General features: G+C 39.4%; 1 pseudogene; it reads left to right on the top strand.

Annotated features, from left to right (window-relative positions):
* The first annotated feature begins 6,229 nt into the window (after positions 1–6,229).
* LOC138856048 (cytochrome b-like) overlaps positions 6,230–26,702 on the top strand; it is a 54,802-nt pseudogene continuing 34,329 nt past the window's right edge.

Here is a 26,702-nt window from a genome sequence, read left to right as displayed (position 1 = left end):
AATGATCACCGTGACGAGCTGAGTTGATTTAGCCATGTCCGTCTGTCTGTCCGTCCGTCTGTATATACGCGAACTAGTCCCTCAGTTTTTGAGATATCGATCTGAAATTTTGCACCTGTACTTTTCTCACAAAGAAGCTGCTCATTTGTCGGAACCGCCGATATCGGATAACTATAGCATATAGCTGCCATACAAACTGAACAATCGGAATCAAGTGCTTGTATGGAAAACTCTTTCATTTGACGAGGTATCTTCACGAAATTTGGCACGGATTATTAGTTAAGGCAACAATGTAATCTTCGAAGAAATTATTCAGATCGGATGACTATAGCATATAGCTGCCATACAAACTGAACAATCGGAATGAAGTGCTTGTATGGAAAACTCTTTAATTTGACGAGGTATCTTCACGAAATGTGGCATGTATTATTATTTAAAGCATTAATCTAATCTCCGAAGAAATTGTATGGATGGGATGACTATAGCATATAGCTGCCATATTAACTGAACGATCGGAGTAAAGTGCTTGCATGGAACATTTTTTTATTTGACGAGATATCTTCACGAAATTAGGCACGAGTTATTGCTTAAGGCAACAAATTATTCTCCACAGAAATTGGTCAGATTAAATCACTATATCATATAGCTGTCATACAAATTGAACGTTCGGAATAAAGTTCTTGTAAGGGGCCTTTGTTTTTGTGAAGGGTATTATAGCTTCGGCGCAACCGAAGTTAACGTTTTTTCTTGTTTATAATAAGTTCAACATGATGGCTGAGAAAATATACTTAACCACTGATTATCACCAAATATTAGATGAAATATATTTATATAGAAATCTATATCTATCACTTTAGGTGATGCAAACAACTCTTTGGTGAACAAAATTATACTCTGTTGCAACACGTTGCGAAAGTATAAAAATGTTGCGAAAGAATTCAACATTCATTACTCGATTATTATTTGGTATCTTATTAACTTATGTTATTGATCATAGATTTATTTTGTGTCAATACTATTTTTTTCTCCGAAATGTTAACTTTTATAAAAAGAAGCTATTTAACTCAAACATGGTATATGTGATATAAACTGAACCAAAGGGGTTAGATTTAATATGTGGGATATATGAGGTTGCTGTTGTACCAGAGGAGCGGAAATCAGTAAATTGGAAAAAATGTGTTACTGGCTGCAGCGAGGAAGGTCGAGTGTTCAATTTTCCAAATTAGAAAAGGGATCTCGAACGATGAGAAAATAAAAAAACCTTAAATAGTAAAATAAACACTTTTTCTGTGTTAAATAAGTAGTGGTATAAAAATGGGGAAACCCAAAACGTACTTAAAAAAGTTTTCGACAAATGCAAAAAGTGTTAAAATATGTGTTTCGATAGTTGTCGATATTTCGAAATTTATATCATTTTATACAATACAATATATTTTGAAGAAACGATGGTGCGCATATCATTAGTTATTTTGGATGTGCTATTAATAATGAAATTTAAATTGTAGTTCTGCGTATATTTAAATGTGAAAGTGTTAAAAAAAAGTTTTCGATTATAGTAAAAAAATTGTTAAAATATGTGTTTCGATAGTTTTCGGTATATCGAAATTTCCCTCTTAAATTATTTTTATGTAACGACTTATCGTTGAATATTTATGATAGTTTAAAATAGCTAACTACTTTAAATATCGATACGACTTTATTAAAATAAAAATGTATGTATTTTTGCACTATTATTATTATATATATTTTATATTATTTTATAACGGATATTTTTTTAATAGGCGTTTAGGTGTTTCTGAAAGATGTGATTAAGAAACACCTACACAAATTTTTTTTGCGAACGGCATTTTTACTTTAATTGCGTCCGAGGGCCGCTCCGAATATTAATTTAATTGTCGAGCCTACATTTAGCGCCTCAAATTCTTTTTTTGAAAACCCCAAAGAACTGAGTATTGAAGATTTCGCTTCCCAAATGGAAGAATCTGGCTAAAATGCAAACAGTACATCGAGACAGCTCCTTTCGCTTTTAGAAAGGGAAGATTGCGAGAAAATTTTAGGGCCGCTTTCAGTAGTTATACCTGCGCAAACAGGTAGAGGCTCGACCAAAACCACGGTCGGCGAAATGATAGTTATTGCTAGTTACTTATCGCCCCCAACTTAGTTACTTATGGCCCCCAACTTAGTTTTCCCTCAGAAAACACTTAACATAATTTTGTCACAGCTTGGCCTCGTTTTCCTGGTTGCACACAAATCAGCACAAAATCATTACAAATTAGGAATAGGTGATTCTCGTTCGAACAAAAGATCGTATCGGTTTCATGTGATGAAATGTCATTTGCAGAGTAATAGTAAATTTGATAAGGTGTTAGGACTGGAAGATTATGGCGATAAAAGGCGCACATCTAGATTAGGCACAACTGCAATGAACATAATGGTGCAAGGTATAGATGGGAAACCTTGGTCCTACCCATTAGCTTACTTTTTTGTGAGGGGTTCAAGCAAATGGAACGTCGTTAAGAAATATATTCTTGAAGCCATTTCCCAACTTCAAAATTTAGAACTAGTTCCTTACCATTTGGTTTGCGACCAGGGTACCAAGCTTCAAAAATTAGCTAATTTGTTAGGTGTTTCAATGTCACGACCTGTTTTTTAATGTTAATGGTAAGACAATATGTTTTTTTTTACGATAGCCCCTACTTATTAAAAAGTCGAAACAGCTTACCAAAAAGAAAAAATAAAGTTTATTTAAAAAATTTTCGCATTAGTTGGTTCGATATACAATAGTTCATTTTTATAAAATGGATTCTAAGTCGAGTTATTGGTATGTGCATAAATTAACTGATGATAGTTTTAATCCAATAGCTTTCAAAAAACAAGCAAAAACGTTAACTTCGAGTTAGGCACAAGTTATCGCTTAAGGCAACAAATTATTCTCCGCAAAAATTGGTCAGATCAGATCACTATATCATACAGCTACCATACAAATTGAACGTTCGGAATCAAGTTCTTGTAAGGGGCTTTTGTATTTGTGAAGGGTATTATAGCTTCGGTGCAACGCAAAACTAACCCAAAATTTTTCCCAATATCGCCAATTGTACCGTTGCACCAACACCACAAGTTTTCCAATGCACTAAATTGTCATTGGTGTTTTGTGTTAGTCACGCAGCATTTCGTTATAGTTGGACCGTCCACACTACACTACATGTTATGAGTTTTTTTTTCTTCTTTCTTTGGAAATTACGAGCTCCACACCGAAACGGTTGGCGATATTTGGAAAATTTTGTGTTAGTTTTGCGTTTGCGTGGCGGTGTACGAACAGTACTAACTACATACACATAGCCAATAAAGTCTGCGTTAACCCGACACTATTTTTTAAGTGAATTAAAAACACAAATTTTCAACAAGTACAATATTTCTTCTTTATATTTTTAAGTTCAAAATGCGAAAACAAAAATGTATATTCCTACTTTCATTTATGTGATAACGGGATTTTAGTGTAAGGAGAAGTAAACATAGGCACTATTAACTCTGCGTTCAGCTTTAATATTAGTTACAAAAGTATTAAAAATTATAAAGAAAAAATAAATTCAATATTGGGTGGATAGCCGAGTTGTTTTAAAACCTCGCTCAATCGATATGGCATTGATCTTACCATCTTATTGATCTTCCTCAGCTGTAATCTGGGACCATTCCTCTTTCATAACACTTCGCAAAGCCCCTTTACTTGTTATTGTATGCTGACAAATTCTTTTTTCCAACAGATCTCATATATGCTCAATAGGATTGAGGTCATGTGATTGAGGGGGCGTTTTAAGTTGTCTAGAGGCATTGTACAAGAGCCAAAGTCTAACTATTTCCGCAGTATGCTTTGGGTCATTATCCTGTTGGAACCAAAACGTCGAAGATAATCCCAGATTCTCTGCACTTTGTTTTAAATTGTTTTTGAAAATGTTCAAATAACCCCATTTATCCATTGTGGATTCAATAAATTCAAGCTGACCCACACCATAACTCCGCCACCTCCATGTTTAACTGTACCAACAAGATTTTGCTTTTCAAGGGCAGTTCCTGATTTGCGCCACACAATTTATCGACCTTTTATGCCAAAAATGCTAAATTAACTTTCATCCGAAAATATTACTTGTCTCCAGAACTCCGGTGACTTATTTATATAATTATGAGCAAAATCAATGCGCTTTCGCCTGTTAACAAGTGAAATATATGGTTTCTTTCGAGCAACTCTACCAGCTGATATCCAGCTTTTCGTAAAATTTGTCTAGCAGTTTCGGCACAAATTATTTTTTTAATGGTTATATTTACGTTTTCAATAATCTTTGTGGACGTAATTCGAGGGTTAACTTTCACCATATTTATTATTTTCCGTTCTTTCCGGGCTGATAAGATTTTCGGACGGCCAGATCGCAGTTTTGACGTTAAAATTCCGGTATTTTTTTAAATTGTTTACGACGCACTGGACAGAAGAATACGTTCTTCCAATAGTTTGCCCAATTTTTCTGAAACTTTCGCCATCTTTCCACAACTTAATGATAATTTTTCTTTCCGACAGACTAATTTCTTTTTCTTTGTTTTCCATTTTTTTAAATATTATTAAAACGCATCACGAGCTCCTTAAACGACGGTATTTCCAGTTCAAGCTAACTGAACGCAGAGTTTATGGTGCCTATGTTTACTTGTTCTTACACTAAAATCCCGCTGTCACAAAAATGAAAATAGGAATATACATTTTTGTTTTTGCATTTTGAACTTAAGAATATAAAAAAGAAATACATGCAGAATTTTTGAACTGAATTACCTATTTACATGGTTGGCAAAAATCCTCCGCTGAACCCTCCACGAGGGTGCCGACTGGAAATAGATACCACAGGTTCACGTCGTTAGTAGTGAGGTGTCTAGCTAAGGTCAGGCTTCCTATCTGGGTGTTCGGTACTCTTCGATAGTGCAGCATCCAGATAGGAGGTCTTACCATGGTAGGAGGTAAAGGGCTGGATCAAGGTGTCATGCGACCCGTGCCGAAGATCAACCTGGCTGGGGGCCCTTAAATAGCCCAGTCTCGCACGGAGCTTACGGATACCTGGCGCCCTCCGTAATAAGATAGCCTTACTTGCGTAGCGGGGGCTATGCGCAAGCGGACATACTTTCCCCTACACTCGTGGGTCCAAAATATGAGCCAAAACATTAAAAACGATAAAAACAAAAAGGAGTCCGGACCTCCTTCAAAAAGACCGGAGGGAGCGGGTTGCTCCCAGAGAAGAGCAGCGTTTGGCACGAGCTCGACAACAGCCAAAGCGAGGACAGGAGCGAAGCTTGGTCCTGGAGCAAAGGCGAATACTAAGGGGGCAGTAGCCAAGGCTGGCGCCACAAAATGGCAGCCCATACCAACCCCTGTAGCCAAGGCTTGGCAGCTAAGCAGGAGAAGGTGGGAGATGCTAAAAGCGAAGCTGCTAGCAGTGGGTCAGCCAGAGAGTGGCCTTCCTTCAGGATTGATGACCCGGCAAAGGCAAAGTATGCAGAGAGGCGACGCGTTGCATACCTGTTGAAGAAGGTGGAGCTGCAACCGCCAATCAATGAGGAGCTCACAAAGGAGCTCCGAGAATCCATTGATTGCGCGAGAGCTGTCCTACCTAACTTCAAGCTGGAAGCGCCGGTAGTGGCAACAAAAAGACAGAGTTCCGCTGAAGAGGCTAAGCCGTCAGCTAAGAGACCGAAAACTAAGGGCGTGACGCCCGTGAGATCTTTTGCTGATGTGGCCCGAAACCGCATTGTCATTGGTGTACTGGATGAGGGTGACCCCGAAGGAAAAATCCCCAGAGCCCAATGGAAATGGGTGCAAGCCGCACTGACGAATGTGTCTTTGGAAGTGCTACTAAGCAATCCAGGTCCACCCCCGTCATGTGCGGATGCCGGATGGTATCAAGGGCAGATAAAGATGATAGCGTGTGACAACAAGAGATCGGTCCAGCTATATAAAGCAGCAATAGCTAAGGTGGGAGAGGTCTACCCCGGAGCCAAATTAGTGGCGGTAGACAGGAAAGATATCCCATCCCGACCGAGAGCAAGGGTATGGATCCCGGCTACACCATCGCAGCCGGACCAAATAATGCAGCTCATAAGAGCCTGCAACCCAAATCTGCCAACGGAGGGATGGAGATTCGTCAAGGCCTTTGACGACCCCGCAGCAGAATCTGGAGTGGAGACGAAGCGAGCCACAATGCAGATTCTGCTGCTTCTAACAAAAGAATCCGTAGAACCGCTAGCGAAAAGTGGCGGAGAGATCAACTACGGATTCATAAAAGTAAAGGTCATGATCTACAAATCAGACGCCGATGCAGGAGAAAACTTGGCATCGGAATCGAAGTGCGAAGTCGAGGAAGATCCAGTGGAGTCCTCGAGCGACGCAGAGATCACGGATCAAGGTGAGTGTACTTCGGGGTCTGAACTTGCGGACAGACTTTCTAAACTCTACACTGAAAGTGAGCTTTTAAGCGACTCTCATGATGATGCAGAGAAGACCATAACTAATGCGTCTTCTCCAAATTAATTTACACCACAGCAAACTAGCGTCTCTAGCCCTAATTAACCGCATGGCAGAAGAACGGCCTGACTTTGTCCTCATTCAGGAGCCATGGGTTAACGGAGGGCGTATTTGCGGTCTGAGGAAACCAGGTTACAATCTACACGCGAATGGTTGTGTAGGTAAGCCTAGGACATGTATATTGGCTAACAAAAAGCTTAATGTCTTTTTATTACACAATTACAGTAGTAACGACACTACGGTGGTAAGCTGGGAGACGAGCAAGAGGAAATACCGGCTCGCATCATGCTACATGCCGTACGACGAAGTAGCAGTACCATCGCAGCTGTTCAAGGAGCTGGTACGAGACGCCGAAGCATCCAAGTGTTCGATCATACTTGGGTGCGACTCCAATGCGCACCATAATCTATGGGGAAGCACGGACATTAATGAAAGGGGTGAGTTGCTCTTTAATTATCTAATAGGAAGTAAGCTTCTGTTATGTAACAAAGGTAGTACGCCAACATTTATAACCAGAAACCGACAGGAAGTATTAGATATAACACTGGTATCGGAAGAACTGGTGGATAAAATAACACATTGGAGGGTATTGGAAGAACACTCCTTCTCAGACCACCGCTACATTGAGTGTATAATTGAAGAAAATGTAGTTAGGGAAGAGAAATTTAGGAATCATAGGAAAACGAATTGGCAGATGCACATGCAGGAGCTAAAAAAGCGTATTCCTATGATTCCACCATTCCAACCAGAAAAGAAAGAGGACCCAAACATCCTCGATAAACGATTCACAGATTCTTGTCGTCAAGCACTAGAGGTAGCTTGTCCATTAACGCACAGTAGGGGAAGAATTACACCTCCTTGGTGGACCCCAATACTTAAGAACATGCAGAAGAATTGCAGGAGGCAATTCAATTCTGCCAAACTATCCCAAGGAAATATAGAGTGGGATAACTATCACAACCACCTTCGGGCATACAAAAAGGAGGTAAGAAAAGCAAAAAGAAATTCGTAGAAATCTTTTTGTAGCGACATCGAAGATACGGCAGAAGTGTCCCGACTGAGAAAGATAATGACACAGTCGAAACATAGCATCGGATACCTTCAGAAGCCAGTTCACAGCTGGACGGAATCCAGTAAAGAGACTCTGGGCCTACTAATGGACACTCACTTCCCAGACAGTTCCGAGAACCTCACAGGGGAGCATATAATGAGGAGTGAAGTAAGCTCAGAGACCCCTCCGCTAGACATAGTGTCAGATGACAATGTTTATTGGGCAATAGGCAGCTTCAAGCCTTATAAAACGCCGGGACCAGACGGTCTATTCCCGGCCCAGTTACAGCAATCCCTGAGCTACACACTAAACTGGATAACAACCATGTTTAGAGGGGCGCTGAAATTGAACTATATTCCCTCGACATGGGGGGAAGTTAAGGTGATATATATCCCAAAGGCGGGCAAAAGCTCACATATTATTCCAAAGGATTTTAGACCAATTAGTCTTTCATCATTTCTTTTAAAAACGCTGGAAAGACTAATAGAAATACATAAAAAGGACATACAACCAAGAAAAATGGCAGTTTCGCAGCATGCGTACTCGAAGGGTAGATCCACAGGAACGGCATTAAGCTCAGTGGTAGCAGAGATTGAAAAATCTCTGGAAATAAAAGAATACACCCTCGTAGCCTTCCTAGACATAGAAGGTGCATTTAACAACATCCAGCCGAAGGCCATATTGAGCGCGCTTAAAGATCTGGGCATATCTGAGCCTCTCCGGAAATTAATTGAACAGATGCTCTTGGGCAGGTCAATTATTTCAACGCTGGGAGCTTCAACGATGTACAGATCTGTCCGAAGGGGTACACCCCAAGGAGGCGTGTTATCCCCACTTCTCTGGGTCCTGACAATGAATAAAATGCTTGTGGACCTAGAAAAGAAGGGGGTACATGTTGTGGCCTACGCTGATGATGTGGCAGTCTCGGTTAGGGGCAAGTTCCCGAACACCCTCGCTAGTCTCATGCAGACAATACTAAACGAGATTAATCGATGGGCCGTATCATGCGGACTGAATTTAAATGCTAGCAAGACAGAACTAGTATTGTTTACTAAGAAACACAGTACTCCCGAAATCACGCCGCCATTTTTAAATGGCACCAGGCTAACGATAGGGGATAAAGCAAGCTACTTGGGACTAATTTTGGACAGGAAGCTGTCTTGGAAACAAAACCTGGAAGCGAGGGTAAAGAAAGCTGCTACAGCGCTTTACACATGTAAAAGAATGGTGGGGCTCAGGTGGGGACTGACACCTCGGGTGGCTCATTGGCTGTATACAGCAATTGTAAGACCGATCATGACCTACGGGATAGTAGTATGGTGGCCAATTACAGAAAAGAAATATGCGATTAGAAGCATGGAAAGTATACAAAGAGCAGCTAGTATTTGCATCAGTGGAGCTCTCAGAACTACGCCAAGCCAGGCACTCAACATATTTTTACACTTGCTGCCAACAGACTTATATTGCAAGCAAATGGCAGCGAAGTCAGCTCTAAGACTGAGGGAAGCCTCCCTATTAGTCGCCTGTAACAAGGGGCATTCTAGGATACTTAGGAAGTTCCCGTTTCTTCCCATAACTACGGATTTTCGCAATCCGGGGGAGCTGAACCTAAATCCGGTCCTTAATATTGCCTTTCCCTCCAGAGAGGAGTGGGAACGGGATGTAGTGGACAAGGTAGAAGGGATTAGCTTCTATACGGATGGTTCCAAACTGGATAACCTAGTAGGCGGCGGTGTCTTCTCGGCTAAATTAGATACCAAAATCGCCTTCCGGTTACCAGACCACTGTAGTGTCATCCAAGCAGAGGTCACTGCAATTAAAGAAAGCCTTCTTGTACTAACAAAAACAAGAAGTGTATTTATATATACAGACAGCCAAGCGGCTTTGAAATCTCTGATGTCTCATAGGATTTCGTCGAAGACATTGAAGGATTGCCATGATCTTCTAGCGGATCTGTCATCCTATTTCACTGTAAATCTGCAATGGGTTCCAGGACAAAGTGACATCCCTGGTAACTGCGTACCAGATGAACTAGCCAGAACAGGCACCACCCTACAACTAGATCCTGGTAAGGTGGACATAAATATGCCTCTGGCTACGTGTAGATACCTAATCGACAAACATGTCATTAATATAGCCCAGTGTCAGTGGAATCAGGAGGTTGCACAGATAAAACTTGTCTCACTGATGAAGTTCATCAGAAGTACGGGGTGGTTCAGAGAAGAGCCAATAGAGTGAGGGGATTACAGTCCCAGTGGTATCACAATGGGCCTCCTAAAGGCCTAAGTGTGTCGAATGACAGCCACTTTACCTACCTACCTATTTACATTGTGTTTTTACTTCACTTAAAAAAATGTGTCGGGTCAACGCAGACTTTATTGGCTATGTGTACATACATATATGTTTGTAGTAATTTTTCGAAAGAAATGTATGGCATCGTTTAAAAGCTTTTAGAAATGTTTAATCAAACGTTGGTGACGATAGCAGAACAGCGTTAAGAACAGGTTGGTTGAAAAGTTTCTCTTCTCACCAAGAAACAGCACTACTAGCTCCAACTTTCTCAAGTTGATACATCGATCGTGAGAACACATGCAAAGTTACAAGTCATTCTGTCAATTAATTCTTTGTTTACACGCCATTTGAAGTTGACGTGTCAGAGTATTTTTTTAATATAGAAACAATTTAATATCGCGCAGTGATTAGATGCTTTGTTTTGAAAGGTTTAAAAACAAAGAAAATTTATGAACAATTGTAGAAGGAGTTCTCACCTTCAAAACGCACCGTTAAATTTTGGGCTGGTGAATTTAAACGTGGTCGTTATAGGCTTGAAGACGATCCACGCGACGGACAACCAAAAACCGCAACCACACCAGAAATCATTGAGCAAGTTCATAATATTATTGAAGATCGAAGTTTGACTAAGCGTGAAATTGCTAATGCCATAGGCATCTCAGACGAACAAGTACTTAATTTTTTACATGGAGAACATGGATTACATATGAAAAAGCTGTTTGGAACGTTAGTGCCGCACCAGTTAACAATTCAACAAAAACTAGATTGAAAAGAAATTCCTCTGCATAATTTGGAGAACCAAACCGATTTCTTCCGTCGTTTTATAGCTATGGATGAGACTTAGATCTACCACCACGTTTCTAAATTGAAACAAGAACGTTTACATTGGACTGGTTGTTCAGCTCCAAAGCAGGTGAAGTCCCAAGGATCAGCAAAGAAGCTCATGGCATAATTTTTTGGGATGCAAAAGAAATTTTGTTGATTGATTATCTGCAGAAAGCTAAAACAATCAACTCTCAATATTATTGCAGCCTTTTGGATCAGCTGGATAAAAAAATTCGTGACCTGGTTTGCAGCACAAAAACATCATATTTCATCAAATCAACGCTCACAAAACCACCACAATGAAAAAATTCAATGAATTAAAGTACTAATTGGTTGAGTATCCATCGTTTTCACAAGATTTGGCTCCCAGCGACTACTACATTTTCAGAATCCTGAAACAATTCTTTCATTGAAAGCATTTTTTTTTCTTCGAATGAAGAAGCTATTACAGCCGTAGACATTATAGGAATGGCAGAAAATTATTAGAGGATCATTGGAATAAGTATATGGAAGTTAAGCGAGATTATATTGAATAAAAAATATATTTCGTACCAAAAACAGTATTTTTAAATTTGGAGCGTAGAAAATTTTCAACAAACCGGTACATATGAACAAGCATATATGCATGTCGTAATTTTCGAGAGAAATGTACGTATCGCTGAGAAGGTGTTGCAGTTGCAGTGTTGTAATTGTTGGCTTAGCCCAATGTTCAGTTGTTTAAGTTGCTAAGCGAATGTTGTGTTGTTGGAGTTTCGAAGCCAAATAGTGTTGGCTATGGTTGTAGCAGTAAGCATCGTTAGTTTTTGAAGATTAACGGAGTTACCTTAGTAAATTTCCGAAGCGTATTTCGGCCGAAGTGTAGATGATGATGACGCCAGTATTAACTTTTGTGAATATAGCAGTAGCAGTAAGCATCGTTAGTTTTTGAAGATTAACGGAGTTACCTTAGTAAATTTCCGAAGCGAATTTCGGCCGAAGTGTAGATGATGATGACGCCAGTATTAACTTTTGTGAATATAATAAGTTTTTGTTTTGCAGCCAAGAGAGATGTATCACCATAGGTCCGGTGCTCAAAACTGTAAAAATAGTGCAGCGCTCAAGCAAAAACAAATAGAATCACAGAAAAGATAACAATCTCTCTTAGCATTTAACTTCTATCATAATGCTAGTCCAAGCTCTGCATGTTCTGTAAAGAACCAATGTCTCATAGTCTAGGATTCGGAAAAGACTGAAGATGTTTCTCTACAGTAGCCAGTTCAAGATAAAACACAGGGCGATTTGGAAATACTACACCGCGTAATTTGCATTCAAACATATGGATAGACGTTGAAGCTAATAGCAACAAAACAGTTCAGTTAATGATGATATATCAGTCACATTAAGAGAAAATACGAAGAGTAAAACTAAATTAAAATCGAAGAGTTATCAACATTCTTACGATTAGAACAACGGTATTCTCGAAGCAGAATATATACAAGTGAGGTTGAACATATCATTCATTGGGGATATCAAAAAAATGCCAACGGATTACATACGTGATAGATTGAACTGGCCATTTCCTCCTTCCCTTTTTTAAACAATCTGGCCTAATGGTAAAAAGGTACAAAGTGATTTGTTGTTGTGTGTTTGAATTTAAGTCGTTCTTGTTTATGTTGTCCTCACGGCTATGCTAAAGAACAAGATATTACTTCTATATGAGAAATTCCTCTCACATTAAGGCATCACACATTAACATGAACATGATTCAGTATTACATTCAGTGGCTGGGAGCACATATCGAAGAAGATTCTACCATCAACATGTTATTGTGTGATCAAATAGCGAGGGAAGCTAAAAAGTGGAGTTAAAATGTATTTTAAACATCATTTTATTCTTGGACGAAAGATTAGCGTTGCGGGAAGAAAAAATTTAATAGGTCAATCGAACAACGGCTTCTCAAGAATGACATCAGCGTTGTACAAATACAGAATAAATTTATTGAACTTTGTCCTCGTCGTGTACTAGCCTTCATATTAGAAGAACAAAAGGAGGCGACATATTACTCCATAACTATTACATTAGATTGTCATGAAAAAACTCTAAAAGTTATTGCCGCTCTAATTTGAAAAACATTTGAAAATTACAACATTCCTTTGGAAGATTGGTAGTAATATAAGCGGTACATATGAAGGAGAGCAAAATAACATCCAACGTAAAAATAAGTATGCAGTTCTTTCGCCCTGTGGTGCCTACACGCTGAACTTGCCTGGAGTCGACTCGGCATTCGCGAAAAATCTTCCTGGATTGAAACGCTTTGAAAGAGGCTAAAAAACTCAACCTTACGGTATGAGCAAATTCGAGTGCATTTTGATGCCAAATGGTTCCTTCAGTTAATCAATGAAAGAAACTTAGTTATTCAAGAGATCAATTCCACATCGTCGCTGAAGTTAAAAATATGGAAAGCCTACTTGTGGATTTGCAATATCTGCGTGACCAGTGGAAAGCAAATTATAAAAATAGCAAAATTGCTGCAAACAATTTAGAGCATGTCGAGACGGTATTACCATCAGCAAGAAAAAGAAAACATGGGAACGACCTTTATGAAGAAGTGGATGAAAATTGCAATAAAGAAATTGAATTCAAGATAACCACTTTCTACGTCATACTTGACAGCGTTATCTGTAGAATGAAGAAAAGATTCGCCGCAGTGAGTGAAATAAACGAGTCAATCTCAATTCTATGGCAGTTCTGTGATGTAAAAGAAAGAAAACTCAACGCAGCTGAAATAATTTTTCAAAAAGTATTCCGTTGATGTATCTAATAAATTGGCCAATTAATCTATTCACCTTAGACATATTTACAATATAAATTTTGGAACCTATCTTACTCCATATAACTTATGCCATCAATGCTCGAAAATTAGGAAGACATTTCCCAAATAATTGCATCGCTTTGAGAATATTTTGCACTTTACCTTTTCTGTCTTTTCTTTGCTTCGATCATCCTCGTCACAGACGTAAAACGTCAGATCTCATCGGTGGTCGCTCGTCAATATCATGTTCGTCTTCGTCCGATATCATGTTTCATTTTATCCCGTTAATCTGACCTACGTGCAGGGTCGTTTTTATTTGGTACATTATGTTCTGTTTATACGTTCGTACATTAAGATTCGTTTGGCCTCAAAGGTTGGTACACATTTCTACATATACTCGCATATGGCCTTTGCCTTCATCTATATTTTCCATCTCATACCAGCCGTGATTAATTGTTTTAACTACCTTTTATGGCCCCCAAAGTTTGGGACGTAATCGTGGTGAACTACCGAATTAGGTACGCTTAATGGCTACCAAATGATTAAATTTATACGCCGTTGCTTCCTTACGCCCAGAGTTTAAGCTTCGTTATTTTTTTTTTCTGGATTTTCGTGATACTTTCATGCGTTTTCTTTCTTAATTAAGCTCCTCTATGGCTTCATTGTCTAAAAGTTCACTTAGTTCTGGCACTTTGCAAACTCGCATATCGACTCCGGTTAGTAGTTTCTAAGGAAAAATGCTGGTCCTCCTAGGAGCTGTATTGTTGAGTGTTTGTTAAACTTGCCCTACGTACTTATACTAACTGCTCGGCTTATCTGAACAAAGCTTTGTTAACATGGGTATGACAATTTGATGTATCCTCTCAACTTGACTATTTCCCGGTGGAACATCTGTTGCTATAAGAAGGTGAAAAAAACTATTAACTACACAATAAGATTCGAACAAATTCGACGTAAAAGCTGCACCTCTGTCTGAAATTATGCGTTTAGGGTGACCAACAAATGATTACTTTCTAAACGATCAATAACCTCTTCTACTCCTGTGCTGCGAGTTGCGTATAGCCAGACAAGTTTTGATTCGCATCAATGATAGCAAAAATGGAAAAGTAGAGGTTATTGGTTTTTTTTCCATCAGGCCAACGTGATCAATCGTGAAAAATACACTCTAAGTAACTTGTTACCAGCTGTTTATCCTTTGTTGTTATATGCGGTATATAAAACGTTTGAAAAATCTTAAGCTTTTTGAGAAAAAAATAAATTAGGGATGCGAACTTGCTTAAAAATAGAAAAATTACCTGTGCCGAGAAGTACACGAACTTAAAATGACCGATTAAGGAATAACAACACGCGTTCGCGATTGCGGTTTCAATACAATTGAATTCTTAATTTTACTGACGGCTTAAACTAGTGGTAAGTGTGTGTTTAAAAAAGGGGTTAGTATTGTTATCTTTCAATGATCTCATCAACTCATTGTAATACATATAATAATATGTTTTGTAATATAACTTTTTTTTACATAGAATAGAACGTTTACAATTTATTTCAATATTATGAAATTAATTTTTCTATTTATTTTTAAAATATAAATACAATATTTATACCCTGAACAGGGTATATTAATTTTGCCACGAAGTTTGTAACACCCAGAAGGAAACGTCGGAGACCATATAAAGTATATATATAAATGATCACCGTGACGAGCTGAGCTGATTTAGCCATGTCCGTCTGTCTGTCCGTCCGTCTGTATATACGCGAACTAGTCCCTCAGTTTTTGAGATATCGATCTGAAATTTTGCACCTGTCCTTTTCTCACAAAGAAGCTGCTCATTTGTCGGATGTCGCCGATATCGGATCACTATAGCATATAGCTGCCATGTAAACTGAACAATCGGAATCAAGTGTTTGTATGGAAAACTTTTTCATTTGACGAGGTATGTTCACGAAATTCGGCATGGGTTATTGCTAGAAGAAGTAATGCAATCTCCGAAGAAATTGTTCAAATCGGATCACTATAGCATATATCTGCCATACAAACTGAACGATCGGAATCAAGTAATTGCATGGAAAACTTTTTCATTCGACGAGGTATGTTCACAATACTTGGCATGAGTTTTTGCTAAAAGAAGTAATGCAATCTCCGAAGAAATTGTTCAGATCGGATCACTATAGCATATATCTGCCATACAAACTGAACGATCGGAATCAAGTGCTTGCATGGAAAACTTTTTCATTTGACGAGGTATGTTCACAATATTTGGCATAAGTTTTTGCTAGAAGAAGTAATGCAATCTCCGAAGAAATTTTTCACATCGGATTACTATAGCATATAGCTGCCATATAAACGGAACGATCGGAATTAAGTGCTTGCATGGAAAACTTTTTCATTTGACGAGGTATTTTCACAATATTTGACATGAGTTTTTGCTAGAAGAAGTAATGCAATCTCCGAAGAAATTGTTCAGATCGGATTACTATAGCATATAGCTGCCATATAAACGGAACGATCGGAATCAAGTTCTTCCATGGAAAAATTGTTCATTAGATAAAATATCTTCACGAAATCCGGCATTGATTTCTCTCAATGGCAAATAGCTGTCATACAAACTGACAATCTAAATAAAGTTCTTATATGAAAAAACGCATCGGATCACTTCAGTTTACGCGAGCAGCTTAAACTTTCAACAACGCAAATAACTTTAAAATCAACGAAAAAATCCTTTTTTTAAATAATACGCATTCTTTTAATTATAATATTATTACTTAATTTATTAATATTTTAGTATATTTTTTATTTGTATAATATTTTTAGAAAATGCCAAGAGTATCTAGGCAATCGCAGGAACAAAGACGTCACAATGCTCTGAATCGAAGCCGACGACAATATAGTCAAAATTTGGAAAATAATAGACAAAGGAACGCTGACTATATTGCAGAATTACGCAGCTCAAATTTGGAGTACCGCAGTGAGGAGAGAACTCATGATAGTTCTGCACGTTCCACTAGGCGACAGAACCTACTTCACAGAGCTGAAGAGCAGCAGCTTAATAAAGCAGGTCATTCAAATAGACGTTTGAATCCAGAATATAGAGCTGCGGAGCAGGAGCGCAACACAATGGGTCATTCAAACAGGCGCTTGGATCCGGAATATAGAGCAGCGGAGCAGGAGCGCGACACAATAGGACATTCGGTCAGGCGCTTGGATCCGGAATATAGAACTGAAGAGCAAGAACGCAACACCGCGGAACATTTAAATAGGAGAACCAATCCGGAATATAGAGCAGCGGAGCAGGAGCGCAACACAATGGGTCATTCAAACAGGCGCTTGGATCCGGAATATAGAGCAGCGGAGCAGGAGCGCGACACAATAGGACATTCGGTCAGGCGCTTGGATCCGGAATATAGAACTGAAGAGCAGGAACGCAACACCGCGGAACATTTAAATAGGAGAACCAATCCGGAATATAGAGCAGCGGAGCAGGAGCGCAGCACAATGGGTCATTCAAACAGGCGCTTGGATCCGGAATATAGAGCAGCGGAGCAGGAGCGCGACACAATGGAACGTTCTGTACGGCGTCAGAATGCAATAATAAGAGAAGAAGAGAGGCAACGAGATGCAGCATTGAGGAGAAGTCGTCGAGAAGATCCAATAAGAAGACGTCGTGAGCAAATTTTAAATTCTTCTCAAAGAAGAGTGACCCGCCAGCAAACCAGGCAACAAATTGCAAACGAGCAGGAATCAACGTTGGAAAGAGTACAATTGCATAGATCGAATCCCGCATATCGTCAGTTAGAAAGCGAGAGGGAAACCAGGAGGAATATAAGAAGACGTCGTGAACTTTCTCCTGATGCACAGCTAGAGAAACAGGAACGTCAACGTCAAGCTGCCAATATCTTTGATATGTACGCATTGTTGATAAAGAAAGGACCCACTGAAATATGCGTCTGTTGCGGTGGCACTTGGTTCCCTCATCAAGTGAAAAAACTAGAAAAATGTCAGACTTCAACAAAATTTGCGCGCTCAGAAGATGCTAGAAAAGTGTTTTATCTGTCATCAAAATTTCCGTCTTCGAACCAAAAGTACAACTTTTGCAACACATGCTATCGTATTGTTAGGAAGGGCAAGATACCAAATATCTGCCTATCGGAAGGATTGGAGTTTCCTGATATTCCGGAATGCCTTCAGGATTTAACGTGTCTAGAAGAAAGACTGATATCACCGAGGATCCCATATATGCGCATCATCTCCTTAGGATATGAACGACAATGTGCTATTCGTGGAGCAGTGGTGAATATCCCCATTTCAGTTGTAGAGACAGTCACCATGCTTCCACGAAGATTTGATAACAGCCATATTATTCAAGTGCACTTGAAACGTCGATTGGAATATGAACAAAATTTTATGACGGAGACAGTGCGACCAGCAAAAATATTGGAGGCACTAAACTATCAGCTGGGTACAGAGCTCTACGTCAAGCATAATATCCAAATGTCAAGTGATTGGCTGGCAAATACTGGAACGAGGAAACTGTGCCATTTATTGCGGATCCTGCAGATGAGGCAGAAGTAAGAGACCTTCTTAATGCCCGTCAGGAAAATGTACCGCTTGAAATGGACGAGGATTTAAATCCAGGTGGTCAGGAGACTTTAATGGACAATGAACCCGTTAAAAATCGATCCATTAAACGGGTTGCAATGGCACCAGGGCAAGGTAGATGCCCAAGAGACGTTACAACCGACGACGATGCTCAGGAATTGTCGTATCCAACGATTTACTGCGGAAAAAAGAGGACAACTACAACAACTTATAGTAAAATTGCACGTTCTGAAATTCGACGCTATGATCGGCGTTGTGTGCGTGCGGACGTACTCCTGTATATTTATAAGTTCTACGAGTTGGAGCGCATTAAAAATGCAATTTCCATTTGCCTGCGTAAAAAGTCTGGATCGAGGAATATAACTGCTGCAAATGTGAGGGATAAAAATTTTGTCAGCAACCTTATCCAGCATGATGAAGGCTATCATGTACTCAAAGGACTTCGATCCTCACCTGCACATTGGGAGGCTGAAAAGAAGAAAGTTTTAGCCATGATCCGCCAGTTTGGTTTGCCAACATTTTTTATCACAATGTCTGCTGCAGAAACAAAATGGCCTGAGTTGTTAGTCATATTGAAGAAACTGGTGGATAAAGTAGACATTTCGGAAGAGGAAGCTACTGCTCTATCAAGCTCTGAAAAGGCGAGACTGATAAGGACAGATCCAGTTACATGTTCCAGGTATTTCGACAATCGATTCCGCCAAATGCTAAAATTATTACAAAACGGGCTATTTGGAGAGAATTTAGTAGTCCGTTACTACTACAGAATTGAATTCCAGCATAGGGGATCACCACATTGTCATGGCATGTTCTGGCTAAGTAACGCACCACAATAGGTAAGTGATGGAATCACCAACACAAATGATGTTGAAACATTCATCGATCGACACATCACAACCGATGGGGATGATTTGGACTTACTGGAATTCATTCAGTATCAAAAACACAGACATGGTCGAGCTTGCCTTAGAGACCTACATGGAAAACAAGTGTGCCGATTCAACATGCCATATCCGCCGATGCCACGGACAGAAAAACTTTTCCCTCTGGAGAATGAGGAAGGTATTGAGCAACACAAAGCTCAATTCCAAAAAATACAGGAACTATTAACTCTAACAGATCTCCCAGAGGAAGAAATAATACGGTTGAACTGCTTCGAAAATTTTTTGGCGGATGAGCGAATCAACACTGACTATGAAGGATACAAGCTTGCTCTTCGCTCATCTGTAAAAAAGCCACACATTTTCCTAAAAAGAAAATTTTCAGACAGGCTTCTAAATGCCTATAATAAAAATATCCTTAAATTGCATAGAGCAAATATGGACATTCAATTCATTCTGGACGCATACGCTTGCTGCAGCTATATCATTAATTATATAAATAAATCCAATAGAGGAGTATCAACATTATTGAGACAAGCCATGGAGGAAATAAATGCAGGGAATTTCTCCATTAAAAGAAAACTGCAGCACATCGGAAACAAATTTGTAAATGGATCGGAAATATCGGCTCAAGAAGCAGCTAATAATATTTTGGGACTGCATCTATCAGAAGCCAGTAATGGGGAAATATTTATAAATATATCACATCCAAACAACCGAGTAAGGATGATAAAGCCCCGACTTGAATTGAATGCTTTACAGGAGGACTCTACGGACATATATGTGCCGAGTATGCTGGAGCCCTACTCTCAAAAGCCCGATCAATTGGAAGAACTATGCTTAGCAGATTTTGCAGCATGGTTCAGATTTTGCAAAACAAGCAGAAATGTTTCTGATAATAACGAAGAATACAACGAAGTAGAGAACGAGGATGACACGACAGCTGCACTTCCAATGGCATTAAAGGATGGATCAGGATTTCTAAGGAAAAGGAAGCAAGCCCTTATTCTGCGTTGGAAACGTTTTAGCGTTGAAAGTTCAAGAGCCGATTTCTTCAGAGAAACCGCCATGATGTTTCACCCATGGAGAAATGAGGAAACAGACTTATTAAATAATGACGTCGAGAGTATTTGCAATTCACACAAGAAACAAATTGAGCTGAATAAGCTCAAATATGACAAATTTTCATCGAACGAACTAGAACGGGTTTTGGAAAACCTTCATGTCACAGCGGAAGAAACAGCTGATGATCGAGCTGCCTCACAACTTTTAGATCCCGAATTTAGAGCTCTAGCCGTTCCAGAGCAAACAGGAGACATTAATGTTTTTCAAGAGCACAACAATACAGAGGAAGAGGCGGTTCGATTAATTAAACTCCCACCTCTAATATTAGAAGACCATTTACTGGCAATGGTGCAGTCACTTAACAGCAAACAGAGGAAATATTTTGCTTATGTAATGCACAATGTCAGTAAAAGGGAAATCTTCTTCGAATATGTCGGAGGCGGTGCTGGAGTGGGCAAGAGTTGGCTTATAACAACTATATATCAATCGTTGACATTGCGAGCTAATAGTGTACCAGGAACCAACCCCGAAACAGCCAAGGTGTTAACTCTGCGCACCCACGGGCAAAGCAGCATTTGGAATTGGGGGCCTAACCCTTCATTCGGTTTTTTCACTCCCCGTCAACCAGTCTTCCGGCAATCTTCGGCCACTAAATAGTGACACATTAAACACAATTCATGCCAATTCCATAGATATTAGGCTTATTATAATTGACGAAATTTCAATGGTTGGAGCAAATATGTTTGCATATTTAGATTGCAGGCTAAAGCAAATTTTCAGGAGCACCGCTTACTTTGGAGGCATACCAATTATCGTGTTTGGTGACTTAAAGCAGCTGCCGCCAGTAGGAGATCGATTGATATTTGCGCCGAATAGGAATGATCATTACAGTACAATTACAGGAACACCGCTTTGGGATCAATTTCGGTACTTTGAGCTCACTGAAATAATGCGCCAGCGTGAAGATCAAGCATTTGCTATCGCTTTAAATAACATGTCAGAGGGAAATATGACACACGCTGACATCCAATTAATCAAAAGCAGGGAAAAGACCTCTAATGAGATACCGAACGAAGCCATACATCTATTTTATTCAAATGCTGGAGCAAATGATTTTAATTTAACTAAACTGGCGAACACGATGACCGAGGAGTTCATTTCGACTGCGAAGGATACAATTAAGTCAAGTTCCCTAACAGAACGCAGCAGGGCAAACATTTTAGAAGCTGTGAAGTCTTTTAAGCCATCGGAAACACAAGGAATGCTTTATACATTGCAGCTCAAGACTTCGATCAAATATATGGTGACAGTCAACATAAGCATAAGTGATGGTCTCGTCAATGGTGCTACGGGGGAACCAATGCAGGTTGATTCCGAATCACCTATATCTGAAAGTTCAGTGGTGCGACTATGGATAAAATTCGCAGAATCAAGAGTTGGAAGCTTTGCACGTTCCAAGCAGCCTCACAGTCGCAATGCAGATTGGACACCAATCATGAGCGTGGTCCGATCATTCCAATACAAGAGAAATGAGCAAATAACCATAGAACGCAGACAGTTTCCGGTCATTCCAGCTGAAGCCATCACGATACATAAAAGTCAAAGTGGAACATACACACAAGTTGCTGTTCATCTAGAGGGTAGAGTAAGCAGATCAGCTTTATATGTAGGATGTAGCAGAGCCACAAGTGCCAATGGATTGTATATAATCGGGACATTTTCTCCCCCGAACCAATTCGGACCGCAGGATCCAATTAAAACTCAACTTAATAGGTTGAAGACAGAAGGAGCATTGACGACATGCTACAGATTTTTGACTGAAAAATGGGAACAATGTCTAGATATTTATTATCAAAATGTAAGGAGCCTAAACAAACATATTGAAGATATCAGATCAGACAAGCTGATTTGTTCTGCTGATATTCTGTGATTTGCCGAGACATGGGCCTTACCTCAAGAAGAATTCCCATTAGAAGGCTACAGTGTTATTGCACGCCTTGATGGAGAAACAAGATCATCCCGACGACGCCCTGCCAACGGCCTTATAATATACTACAAGCAAGATAGGTGCCCAGGTCTATTAGAAGGATCATTTTCAAGAAACGACATCGGTTCAACAAACGTTTACCAACTGTTAAACGTAAACAATTCAACAGTTTCCATATCACTTGTGTACAGGAACCCCCGCTATAGACTTCTGGAATTTAGAAACCAAGTGGAAAATAATATCCGTCAGATAACTGAACAGTATAATGGACCGTCAGTAGTCCTTGGTGACTTTAACATATGTCGCCTAACAGCAACTGATGATTTGGAGGCTCGATTGCAACAGTTAGGATTTCAATCTTCATTGGCTAAGGTCGCCACAACAAAACAGGAAACAGCAATAGATTGGGTATGGACAAACATGGATTCTGCAATGACCTCATGTATCACATATGAAACACCATATAGTGACCATGACGGAATATTTTTAAGCTTTAGAAAATAGATATATTATATATATAGATATATGTTAGATTTAATATTATTAAATTTAAGTTTGTATTATAATATAAAGTGTAAGTCATAGATGTAATTATTGTAATTTATATATCATATAAAAAAGTATTTTAGAATAATAAATATTATTATATGTTATATATTTTCTAATTCGAATAGAAGATTGTTTATAGCAAAGAACCTGGCTAGAAAGAACTGGCAAAATGCTTTCCGTTGGATGCAAACCGTTGGCAAGTCACGTTTTAAAATGTAGTCATACATATAGTAGTTACTAAAAGAAATGCACCGGTGAAGGGTATTATAGCTTCGGCGCAGCCGAAGATAACGTTTTCTCTTGTTTTTCAATTTTTCTTTTACTTTTAATTTTGTTTTGAGCTTAAATTTTTGTAATAAATGTCAAAATAACAGAAAACATGTGATTGAGGTAGAAGCAGAGAACGTATATATGATAGAGCGTAAGCTTTGGGTGTGTTCAATCCATCGTAGTACATACCAAAACCTCACATAATTTTACTGGTTTCTTGAACGCTATTAAAGTACGGACTTCCATTTGCTTTAGAGCACAAATTCAAAATACGGTTCACACACATATTGTTTCCGTAGCTACTACAATATGTACTATATGTGTGGCTTTGGCATACGCAATTGTAAAATACAAATGCATTGGTATTTGAAGTATGCAATAAAAATAGAATACACATTTATACATATGTACATACTATATATGTAGTTAATTATTGAAAAATTTAACCATTTGGTTAATTGTCTATCGGGAGGGCTTGGAAACAGTAAAGACATTTCAAATGAATGATGAAAATTATCCGAAGTCTCAAAAAAGTTTACGATAACAAATTTTTGATATTTTTCAATACAATTTCGAAACTTTTTGAGCTGCTATTATGCCAAAGCCATCAACACCTTCATTACGCGTGATGTTAGCTGAAGTGTCGCCTGTGTATGACTCATTGCTATCGCTGGGCGATGAGAAACAAATCACAAATGCGATAATCATATCCATGCTCTGCCACCTGATCTAAGGATTGTGAAGCCACCTTGAATAGACAGTACCAGCACCTATCAGCGGAAGTAGCAGCGTGTTCGAGGACGAGACGCATAGTCGCAGCCAGCGTGAAGTAGTATCACATGGACAGGAAAAAGTCAGCTTTAGTTGCTGCAAATACAAAGCAGCCGACGTGTCAACAGTGCAAATCAAATTACCATAATTTAACTGCCCGCTCCACTTCCAAAACTCTCTCTGTGCAACAGATATTTGAGTCTGTAAAATCATTGTCTTATGCATAAATTGTTTGAGTATGGCAGATACGGCATCCAAGTGCAGAGCGGATCGATGTCGTGTGTGCAATCCCGTTTCTTTTGCTGCTGTACCAAACCGCGACTAAGAACAAATACACATCGGGTAATGTTGGCAACAGCAGCTATTCTTGTGAGAACCAGCTGTAGAGAATCCCTGGCCGCAAGATCCTTGCTGGCTCAGGATCACAAGTCAACTTTATGACGGAGGATTTGGGCCAAAAACTGCGGATTCGACGCCAAAACAGGGCGTTAAATATTATAGAAATTGGAAACTTTAATACGTAAGTCGGGGCAAAATTAAGAGCGTTTGTTAAATAGCGGGTAAATAATCACAAATTTTCGTCGGAGTTCCGGATTATGCGATGTATTTCGGATAATCATCCAGACCATAACATCAGTGTTAAAAGTTGGAAAATTCCGCACAATATTGAATTGGCGGATCCAAAATTCCAAAATATTGATATAGTGTTGGAAGCAGAAACCTTTTGGATCTGTTAGCTGTAGCCAAAATTAAAAGTGGTTTTAATCAACTAACGCCACAAAAAACTATTTTACGATGGTTTGTGTTCGACAAATATGTCAGCAGTGTAAGGCTCCTCCCGTCGTAAATATCACACTGTGCCAAGCTGAGAAAGACTTAACGCTAATAGATTAGGTAGTCCAAAAATGTTGGGCTCTAGAGGAACTTCCTTCAGAAACAGGCAACAAATTCACACTAAAGCAAAACCCCTGCAGTAAGGGTTTAAGTCAGAATGCCCTTTAAAGCAGTTCAGCAGGCTCTGGAGAAGAGAAAATTAAAATATCCAGAACTACGTAAAATGTATTTGGACTTAATGAATGAGTATACATCACTAGGTCATATGAGCACAACAAATAATAAGATCCCGAGTGAGCCACAGTATTTCATTCCACGTGAGTACGTTTTGAGGCCCGAGGGAACAACAACAAAACTACGAGTTCTTTGGTGCGTCGAGTCGTACTTCTTCTCAAATTTCATTAAATCAGCTTTTGATGGTAAGCCCAACCACCCAAGAAGGATTGTAATCAACTCTTCTTCGCTTTCGCTTACATAAGTACACTTTAACAGCAGACATTACTAAAATGAACCGCCAAATAATTATGCAGGAAGAAAAAAAAAACTGTCAGCTTATTGTGCATCGCTCAGAGTTCAGCTTATTCGACTTAACGGCACTGCGCCTGCACCATGCTAATACAGCTACCTATCCACTCGATTCATTTTCCAGTAAAAGATACTTTTCTATGTTGATGACTTATTAACAGGATCTGAAACTATTAGAAGTGAGGTGGTAGTTAAAATATTAACCTCGGCCGGATTCACCTTAATGAAGTGGTTTTGCTCAACGACCGCTAAACGAAACATATTGTCAGTCTCTGCTCGCCAATCTGCTGGTTGTGATAAATGTACGCTGCTTACTGCAAAGTCTAGAGTGGCTCCGCTGAAGCCCAAGTCTCTTCTTCGTCTCGAGCTCTTAGCTGCACACCTTCTTTCAAAACGATGGTATAGGCGCTATTATATTGAATCGATTATTCGAAAAAATTACGTTTTGGGCAGACTATGAAATCATATTGCTTCGGATAAAAACATATCCATTTTAATAACAAACCTTTGTTGCCAACAAAAAAAAATCCTGCGGATCAAATGTGTTAGAGTTGCAACGTGGGCGAATTGAATAATTCCATATGGTTTGGCGGTCTAAAGCTCCTTCTAAAAGACCCGGCTTTGGCGGCTTTTACGATGGAGTAGACAACCAAAAATGGCTTTTTTGAAAATTGTTCAGGTGGTTCAATTTGCGAATGAAATCCAAAAACTGACTAAAGGCATCACGCCACCCACTAACGTACAAAAACTCACCCTATTCTTGCATGAGTACTCGGATATGTCGCTTTCATTTAAATTAATCCGAGTTGGATGTCGCCTATTAAATGCACCTCTTCCATACGATGCCAAATTCCCATTATTACTAAATAAAAAGTCGCACTTCATTATCACTTATTTACGGTTCCTACACTTTCGAAATCAACACGCAGGAACAAAAGAGTTGGTTGCGCTTCTTTGAGAACGCATATTTCTGATTAATGCAAGAGAAGCATGCAGTAAAACCTTAAGAAAATGTACACACTGCTTTCATTACAAACCGAAGTTGCAAACCCAAATAATGGGAAATTTGCCAGTCAAAAGACTTAGAGCGCTACGACCCACCTGTGGAAACTTATATCGCAGTTTTCCTTTGCTCCACTTCAAAAGCAGAATATTTAGAATTAGTTTCTAACTTATCGAATAATTTCTTTATTTTCGCTCTAAAAAGATTTATTGGTCGCCGAGGGATGCCCCAGAACATATACAGCGACAATGCAACCAACTTCGTCGGCGCCGATCGTAAGCTGTGCGAACTCAAAGAGGCGTTTCTGTCCCAGTCTCCAGAAGTAATGGAATTCGCTGCCGAAGAAGGGTTCAAATTCGTCTTGTCGTAGTGGCTGCACCCGAAACGGAGTCTTCAGCCTGACGATATCGTCCTTGTTCACGAAGACAACGTACAACCACAGCAATGCGTACTAGGACGAGTCGTCGCAACTGTAGAAGGAAAGCAAGGTACGAGTGGCAGACGCGGTAACCAAGGCAGGCTCAATTAAGCGCCCATAAACTCGCCCTGCTGTAAAGGTTTACGATGTTGCGTCAAGCGACTTTCCAAAACTAAATAAAACAAGAGAAAACGTTATCTTCGGCTGCGCCGAAGGTGCATTTCTTTTAGTAACTACTATATGTATGACTACATTTGAAAACGTGACTTGCCAACGGTTTGCATCCAACGGAA

The sequence above is a fragment of the Bactrocera oleae genome, chromosome 3, assembly GCF_042242935.1.
Source record: "Bactrocera oleae isolate idBacOlea1 chromosome 3, idBacOlea1, whole genome shotgun sequence".
In the NCBI taxonomy this organism is placed as follows: Eukaryota; Metazoa; Arthropoda; class Insecta; order Diptera; family Tephritidae; genus Bactrocera; species Bactrocera oleae.
The sequence above is the reverse complement of the archived record's forward strand: the minus strand, read 5'-3'. Positions and strand labels throughout refer to the sequence as shown.